Raw genomic sequence first — 8,067 nt, 5'->3', positions numbered from 1 at the left:
CTCATCCGGACACGGGACAAGGTCTTCAATCTTGTATCTTCATAGTCCAACAGTCTGGCATAACCATATAGTCCGGCTGTCCGAGTACCCCCTAATCCAGGACTCCCTCAACCACCAAGGAGGGAAAGAGCCTCCTTGGGGTGGGCCAAGAGGAGGGGGATGAGGATTCCTCCCCCACTCCAATTCAGCGTCCCCCTTAAGAAAGGGAGGGGCACCACCTCCACTTGGGCCTTTGTGGCCTAAGTTGCCTTCCACCTCTTGGCCTTTTAAGGGTCGTTGATATTAAATTAAATATAAAGCCTCCTAACAATTACTAGAGCTTTTAATTATTAATTTAACACCACTAGCAACATTTTACACCTATATATTATTTATCAGGAATACCCGGTATTACCCGATAAACTCTGGAATCCTTCTGGTGACTCTGAAACGCTTCCGGATCCTCTCGAAACTATTCCAAACATTAATGAAACAATCGCATAAAGAATTCCTCGATACTCTCATCCTATTAACACTCAACATATCATGATTACCTTAAGCTTGTGACCTCGTAAGTTCGGTAATACATAGTCATGAACGGAACCCCTTCGTTCAATGACCAATAGTGGAACCGTGGATGTCCATATGGATCCCTATGATTACACGAATGGCATTTGAGAGAACCTTTGGTTATAATGTGATGTTCCCTTTGCTTCACAATACTTTAAAAAACCCAGGATGCATCGGTATCCTCCTGACTCATACACATGCTCACTATATTGTTGCCAGTTTTAATCTTCTTTCTCGTTGAAGTGTTCCGGCATCTCCGTGATGTAGTCACCTGTATCTGGCCAGATGATGATGGATGCCATCACACCACGAGGGCCCTAAGAATATCTCTCCATCATCGGAGGAGCAAATCCCACTCTCGAGCTATCTAGTCTCGTGTCAAACTTTTTGATGAACTTGTAAGTTGTCGTTATGATCACCGTGTTACAAATGATGTTTGAGCAACCCCAAAGTTCATCATATGGTAGGAAGTGACTATGATACTCTCATAGTCTGGGGAACTAAAACACATGTTCACACTCCGTCTTATAACAATTGATTTCAGACGATATTATCTCAAAGTATAACAAACAAGTTTGGGTTGATTCAATACGATCGTCCTTCTAATGTCATACTCTTAATGTTGTTTTTGGACTATCATTACACTTAACGATATTCTAATATCCGGAAAACATGATCACCAACAACACTTGAGCCAATCCTAGAGGCAACACTAGGAACCTATTCTTTACCGTTTATCATTCCACATGTGCATGTGAGTTTTCCACTGAATCACGCATTCCAGAATCACAACAGTTATGGCATGAAATACGAACTCTTAATTATGAAAATGAAAGTATAATAATACAATATTATTGTATCTAAGGCATATTTTCAACTGGGATGAGGTTCCTCAGCAGCCTCGACGCCGACGATGACCTGCACTGCTCCGCTGGCTATGTCCCAACCCCGTCTTCATTATATTGTGAGTAAAGTGGACGACAACTAGCAAAGTAGTGATGATCATTGGCAGTGATCATTTGCAACTGTTGCTGATTAGTGGCACTTGCATTTGAGTCGTGCTATGATAAGATCATAACATTGTAGAAGTGCAAATGCCAATGATCAATGGTACCATTAGATCATGTCAGTTGTCAAATGCACATGCCTGGCTTTGTCCTACAATATTTTTGGCATTCAGGTGTGTCCTACTAGCATGCACATGCATCGTCATATGCTGATCATGCAATGATGTAGCCTAGGTAGTATCAATGTGGCAACATACACACTATACAACAAGATCATGCGAAGAACAACACCAAAAAGCAAGAACACACTAAGCAGAAGCATTGTAGGCAGTATCAATGTGACACGAACAAACCAATCTACCCTAGGCAGTAATAATGTGGTAGGAGCGGCGACAAATGCACCAATCTAGCATGACTAAGGCAACGACATTCTCATCTAAGCAGTAGCAAAACTTCCGTTTGTCTTATTCAACCCAAATGTACTAGATTCATACCAAATCCGATCGGATCGAATACAATCCAATCCACTGCGAGCAATTAAATCTAACATTGCCCTACTAACCATTACTCGAAGTACGCTAAGAACCCTAACTAGGAACTCATCTACAAGGGGGACAAATCTTTGCTTATTGGAGCGGGTGCCAGTGGAGCATATGCGGGCCGTGGAGAAAACCCTAGCAGGAACAGGGGTGTCACCACCGCCAAAGATGAGTTGGCCATTCCGAGGGTCGTGGCTGTGGTCCTCGTCGCACGCCATCCTCGAGCTCCCACCCCCTTGCGCCGGACGCAGGGGAGAAAACCCTCGAATGGGGTAAAAATATCCCCTTAAGCCGAGCCGGCCAAAGTCACAGGCGATGGGGACTATCATCGAGCCCAAGACGAGGAGGTCCGGCACCGATGGCGGAGCCGAAGCACGCGGCGACGGTGCTGCATTGGCCCGTGGTGGCGGCACCCTGCAGAAAGGGGACGACGCCCGGAGAGCTGCGGCGAGATCCCGAACGGAAGAGGGAAGGCCGGCAATCCACCGCTCCTGGATGGGGTGCTACCGGTGATGATGGGAGTGGGGTGGGGGGAGACACGACGCGACAATGGGTCTGCCATCGAAGACACCGACGGGGTGGTGAGGGGAGAGATAGCGAGTGTGTGTGAACTGTCGTAAGAGGTGACTGGAGAGAGTGTAGGGAGTTATGAGACGTCTCGTCGTCTCCCGCGCTTCCACACACGTGTAGTCGCTCGCCACAGGTGGCTCACGAAAAACGACCCATTCGGCCGTTCTTCCGGATGCAGGCCCAGAGTTGCTTTGAGATTCGTGCAGGCCGGAAAACAGATGCAGTCCAGGCAACCAAATAGACTGATTTGATTCGGCGCGGGCGTGGCTGGGGGCATGCAGCCTACCAGACACGACGCGTAGCTGGGGAATGCAGTCTACCAAACACATCACAAACTAGTCATCTCTGTTCAGCCTACTACCACACAATTTTGGTTGCCACTCGGATGGGGCAAAATTGACAAATTCCACTGGACAAGGGGCAGAAAAGCAAGATGGGCAGTTGGCAACGGTCTGTACGTTGTCTCCCTATCGATTCAGTCGCCCGCGCGATCGAAGCGACAACAGAATAAAGCGAGACCACACCACACATACACACACGCCGTTTTGATGGTCTGAGTCCGAGGGAAGCGCATCGAATCCTTTCGTCTCCATGTGCGCTCCTTTTCCTCAATCGACGTAGCAGGCAGCAGACATCGTTGTCAGTCAGGCATGCAACGCAATACAGGCCGCCATGCGACACTGCTTCTTGCTGCGATCAACAATGGACATGTCGTTTTTTTTCTGCGTGACGATCTAAACACACGTCCTAATTTACCAGCCAGCTTTGCGTTGGTGGAAACAGGGGTCGCTCAGCACTGGCCGAACCGATAAACCCACTGGCCACTCCACTCCACTCCACTCCAGTCGTTCGTTCCCAGTCCCCGATCGCGCCGTCGCCGGTCGTTTCTCTGCTCCTGTTTCCTCCACTAGGAGTAGATCTCAAGCAAACCGATGAGTGCATGGGGTAGATCAGGTGTACGTCGCTCTCGGTCCTCACTCGCCGCACTTTGAACCTGTATCATTGGCACGACGGAGACCATGTGGACTCCTTTGCGTACGCCGCTGAATTGATACAAAGGCGACGGAGCGATCTTTGCAGTGCGTGCTCTAGCCTAGGTGGAATCCATGATGGCGAGCGAGATAGCACCGTGAATAAGCGCTTTTGAGCCGCCCAGGATTTGATCCGGAAAATCGATCGGAACCTTCGCCGCAGCTGCGCACGAAAGCTGTACAAAGAGAAAGGTGTCCCACAGCTTCAAAGTTTAACCGGGCTGAGCTGTTACTGCGATAATACAAATCTGGAATGGGACCTGAGGTACTTGACCACGAGACAAGGACAGAGCGATGATACAAATGCCGCTTCTGTCAAAGTCACGCCACACCGTGATGCAAACAAGAGAAGCGGTGGATGATACCTAGACGAGACCCAATAGGGCGGGGTGTCTCACAGCAGAAAGCTCCATTTGGAGAGAGGGACAGAAAGTTGAGGTAGAGAGGTGACCAAGACGACCAAGCCATCCGACCAAGGGAACTCTGAAGATTGATGGAGACTTACCAATGGTTCTGCGGCTCTGCTCTCTTGAAACGGCGACTGCTACAAGTCTTGCCTCCCTCTGGACGGGAGCACCAGAGCGGGGAGAGCTCGACCTGGTGAAGCGCCGCCTAGTGCAACTCCACAAATTCAAGAAGCCTCGCCGTACCGAATCACAATCGGTTTTCCGCAAATGGCGAGAGACTGAAAGGGATGGTTTTATTACAGAAAGTAGTTTAGAACTGTCATCGCAAACATCCTTTGGATACTTGAGGCTGCAATGCGATGCGGCGTCGTGTCAATAGGGCGTGGGTGAGCATGTGCACATTAGGCAAAACCTCCGGTGTTGGAAGGGAAAATTGTCAGGTTTCCAACTTTCCACCCAATTTTCGTAACAGGAGGCAGCAAGGATCGCTTCATCTGCTACATGTTTGCTACCCCGACTATGTACGCGTTCCAAGGTCTGCCTGGTTGAAACGCTGGAGCTCCTCGTACTTCACGTCGCGGTCGGCAGTGTACTCCCTGGCGTTTCCGCTTGATTTGGTGTCTGGCATCTCCCTGAACCAGACGTGGATGGACTTAAATCCTGCTTCCTCCAGGCAGTCCTTGATTTCCGGTATCGACCACCTGCAAAAGAGCGACATGAATTGCGATTTCAAAGACGGAAGTACTTCACGGACGACCCTTTGCTGAACGACAATGCACTACAGCTAATCCCACCGCACGCTGCTGTCTAGATTTGCCCATGGATGGTGCGATGGGCATGTCGTGCAAGTTTCGGCTGGACAAGCGTCCTCTGTGTAGCAGTGCTCTTTCGAAGACACTCTCCGTCCATCTGGATCAACAACATTGTCTTGCCATTCACATGCATATTTTCCAGAAACCAATAGTGTGGCAAGGAAGCTTTGGTAGCGATGCACAAGTGCACCACTGACCATAACTGAAAAACGCCCCATAACTGAAAACATATTCCACCTTGAAGCAGGTTTTCGTTTTCTGAGTAACAATCGCAGATGGCAGCAGCATCAAAGTATGACAGCTCAGTGTTGGAACCTACCAGGCTACCACAAGAGGCCCAGGCCTATTGACGCCATGGAAGGATCTGGAGGCATTGCAGCAGATCAAGTTTAAAGATAAGCATCTATCTCGAGTTTCAGGATATGTTTTGGTTACTTTAGATTCAGTTTATTATTTCCCATCAGATAAGATGTGCTCCCTTGCAGTTTATGTTTCAATGGTTAGAGCCTAGCCTATATAATGACGCCAGGCATATGGGGTTTATTCAACAGAAAACATCTCTCTCTGTCTCTCTACCCTACTACCCCCTATCTATAACGCGTGTAGGTTTCTTCTCCCTCAGTGGCGTTGGTCACCCTCCCATCAACCATCCTAGTCAATACCGCCGTAGATCCAATCCACCCTGAGAGAAGGCCCAAAAGACCATGACAGTTTGCCTAATTTTTTATACTAATTATTTGTATTGGAAGACTAGCAACCTTGCAGGTTTTCCAGAACTGTTCGATCGGTGAATGGGAAAACAAGCGATAAGTCTGAACCTAAGGCCTTGCTAAGTAATGTATAAGCAAAACTTACAGGCGCCAATGGTACGTGAAAGCATGCCGTATCATTTGCTTCTTTCCAACTTGAAAGTGGAGGCTGATCCTTGTTTCACGAGTTATGATGTCAAACTCTTCTTGCTCCCAGAAATACTGTAGGCATAGTTGTATATAAGAAGAAGAATTCTACATTAAATATTTTATGCCAGAAGATTATGAGCTCTCACTAATAAAGCTCCTGCATGTTCCAGTTCATATCAACTTGCAGACTATACAAGGGTAGAAATTATATGAACGATGAGTGTAAAGGAAGCTCTGTCAATACAATATATTGGAGATATTACAATCTTTGTGTACTGAAACATCATATCCAAGCTAACTTCATCAAATCCATCAAGTGTGTTATTTATGAAAGAAACTTAGTGTAACACATATATTTGCCATGCAACCCATAACAAATACTCCCTCCGTTCCTAAATATTTGTCTTTCTAGACATTTCAAATGACTACTACATACGGATGTATGTAGACATATTTTAGAGTGTAGATTCGCTCACTTTGCTCCGTATGTAGTCAATTGTTGAAATGCCTAGAAAGACAAGTATTTAGGAACGGAGGGAGTAGTATAACTTACTGACTTGCTAGTTCAAGCTGTCTTAACTTTAGCTAACTACATGATGATGCACCAGTAAGTCAAATAAAATCTGTAGCTAAATTGCTCAGGAAGCGAGATACAAAATTCAACATCTTTCATGTCGCAGACAACAACCGCCACATATTTCTAATTTTACATATTGCATCATTTACCAATAAAAATGATTTGTTAGCATGCTGTAAATTCTTCTTACAAATACTGCATCATTTACCAATAAAAAAATGCAACCTCACCCTAAAACATACTAATCTTATGACAGTATGCCTAGTATGTTTCTAACTGGTACTTTAGAAGAAAGGCCTCGATGTGCTGCAATGATTAAGCAATGCTATAAATCTACTCACAGTGAAGCTGGGGAATCTCCTCTGGAAACGAAGCTTGCATTCAGATGACGTGCCACCATATACATCCATTACAAATGTACCGCCTCTTTCAGAAAGTGCATTGAAAGCATGCCTGAAATACAAAACCAAGTCCTTTCTCTTGTGAAGGCAACAACAACTGTAGTTGAATGCACAAATTATGTCTCTTCCAGGCAAAATTGCATCTGACATGGTCGAATTGGCTTCACATTTCGTAAATGAAGAATCTGACTGCTCGCAGCTGTTCGTTTCAGTAGAGCCATCATCACTGGTAAAATTTAGACCTTGCACGAGATCACTGATCTTTTGCTTGACAAGGCGAGATTCATTTGGCTGCAGAATATTTCCATCAAAAAGCAACAACCTCAAATACCCATCAGCTCCAATCTTGCTCAGGTTGTTCTCAAGACACCACTCAAGTGACTCACGGTCAAAGTCTAAGCCCACTGCTGTTCGTCTCGTATCAGTGCGAAGCCACTCAGTACTGCCAACAGGAAAAAAGAAAGATTACGAGCAACTCATGCACTTATACTCTGAAGCTAAATAATAACATCTCTGATGTTGAACACCACTGAATACTGACCAAATTACTCCAAAGAGTAAGCATTTTAGTATTACAGTTCCTAGTTATATGTGTCAAAGTGTTCATCGTTTCGAGTTAATGGGACTCCTCAGATCCTCAGTAATAGATACACACTGCGGCCAAAGAGTTAGCGAAATTGACAGCAGGGTAGCTGATGTCCCCTTTTGGCGACTGGCCACAAAAGCACAACACATCGTCATTTCGTCGAACAGGTTGTGAGCACGGAGACCTTCACAGATCCAAGATACGATGGAAGCTAGCGAAGTTACCTGCACGGAAAGCTGGTTCAGGTGGAACTTGGAAGGCATGGAGCCGACCTGCCACTGGCCCAGGCGGTCGCCTTCTTCCGCGCCTCCGTCGCGTTCGTCTTCTGCTGTTGCTTCGTCGGAATCGTCACCGTCCGAGTCCTCCTGGCGGCGCGGCGGCGTGTCGTAGGCAGACGAAGGCAAGTCATCGTCGCCGAGCTGCGAGCCACGGCGGCCGCGGCCTTGCCGGTGCGACTCCTTCATCTTCTCCGCTCGTAGGAGTTAATTGCAAGAAAATACCACGCTTCGCTAATGAATTAGTAACAGTAGTCATTTTGTTTGCAGTTCAGTACCAATTTTAAGTTTGAATGTTGCAAAACGGTCTGACAACCGTATAAGCACGTATTGACCATGTATCTGACCGACCGGCATCTTAGTTAGCAGTGGAGATGCTCATTGTTTAATTGAGGCAAATGGTGATTATTTAAT

General features: G+C 46.6%; 1 pseudogene; it reads right to left on the bottom strand.

Moving 5' to 3' along the window:
* Positions 1-4,205: 4,205 nt before the first annotated feature.
* Positions 4,206-7,842, bottom strand: LOC123067649 (uncharacterized; annotated as a pseudogene).
* Positions 7,843-8,067: the final 225 nt, after the last annotated feature.

The sequence above is a fragment of the Triticum aestivum genome, chromosome 3B (genome assembly GCF_018294505.1).
Source record: "Triticum aestivum cultivar Chinese Spring chromosome 3B, IWGSC CS RefSeq v2.1, whole genome shotgun sequence".
In the NCBI taxonomy this organism is placed as follows: Eukaryota; Viridiplantae; Streptophyta; class Magnoliopsida; order Poales; family Poaceae; genus Triticum; species Triticum aestivum.
Note: the sequence above shows the minus strand (reverse complement) of the source record. Positions and strands in the feature narration are given on the sequence as shown.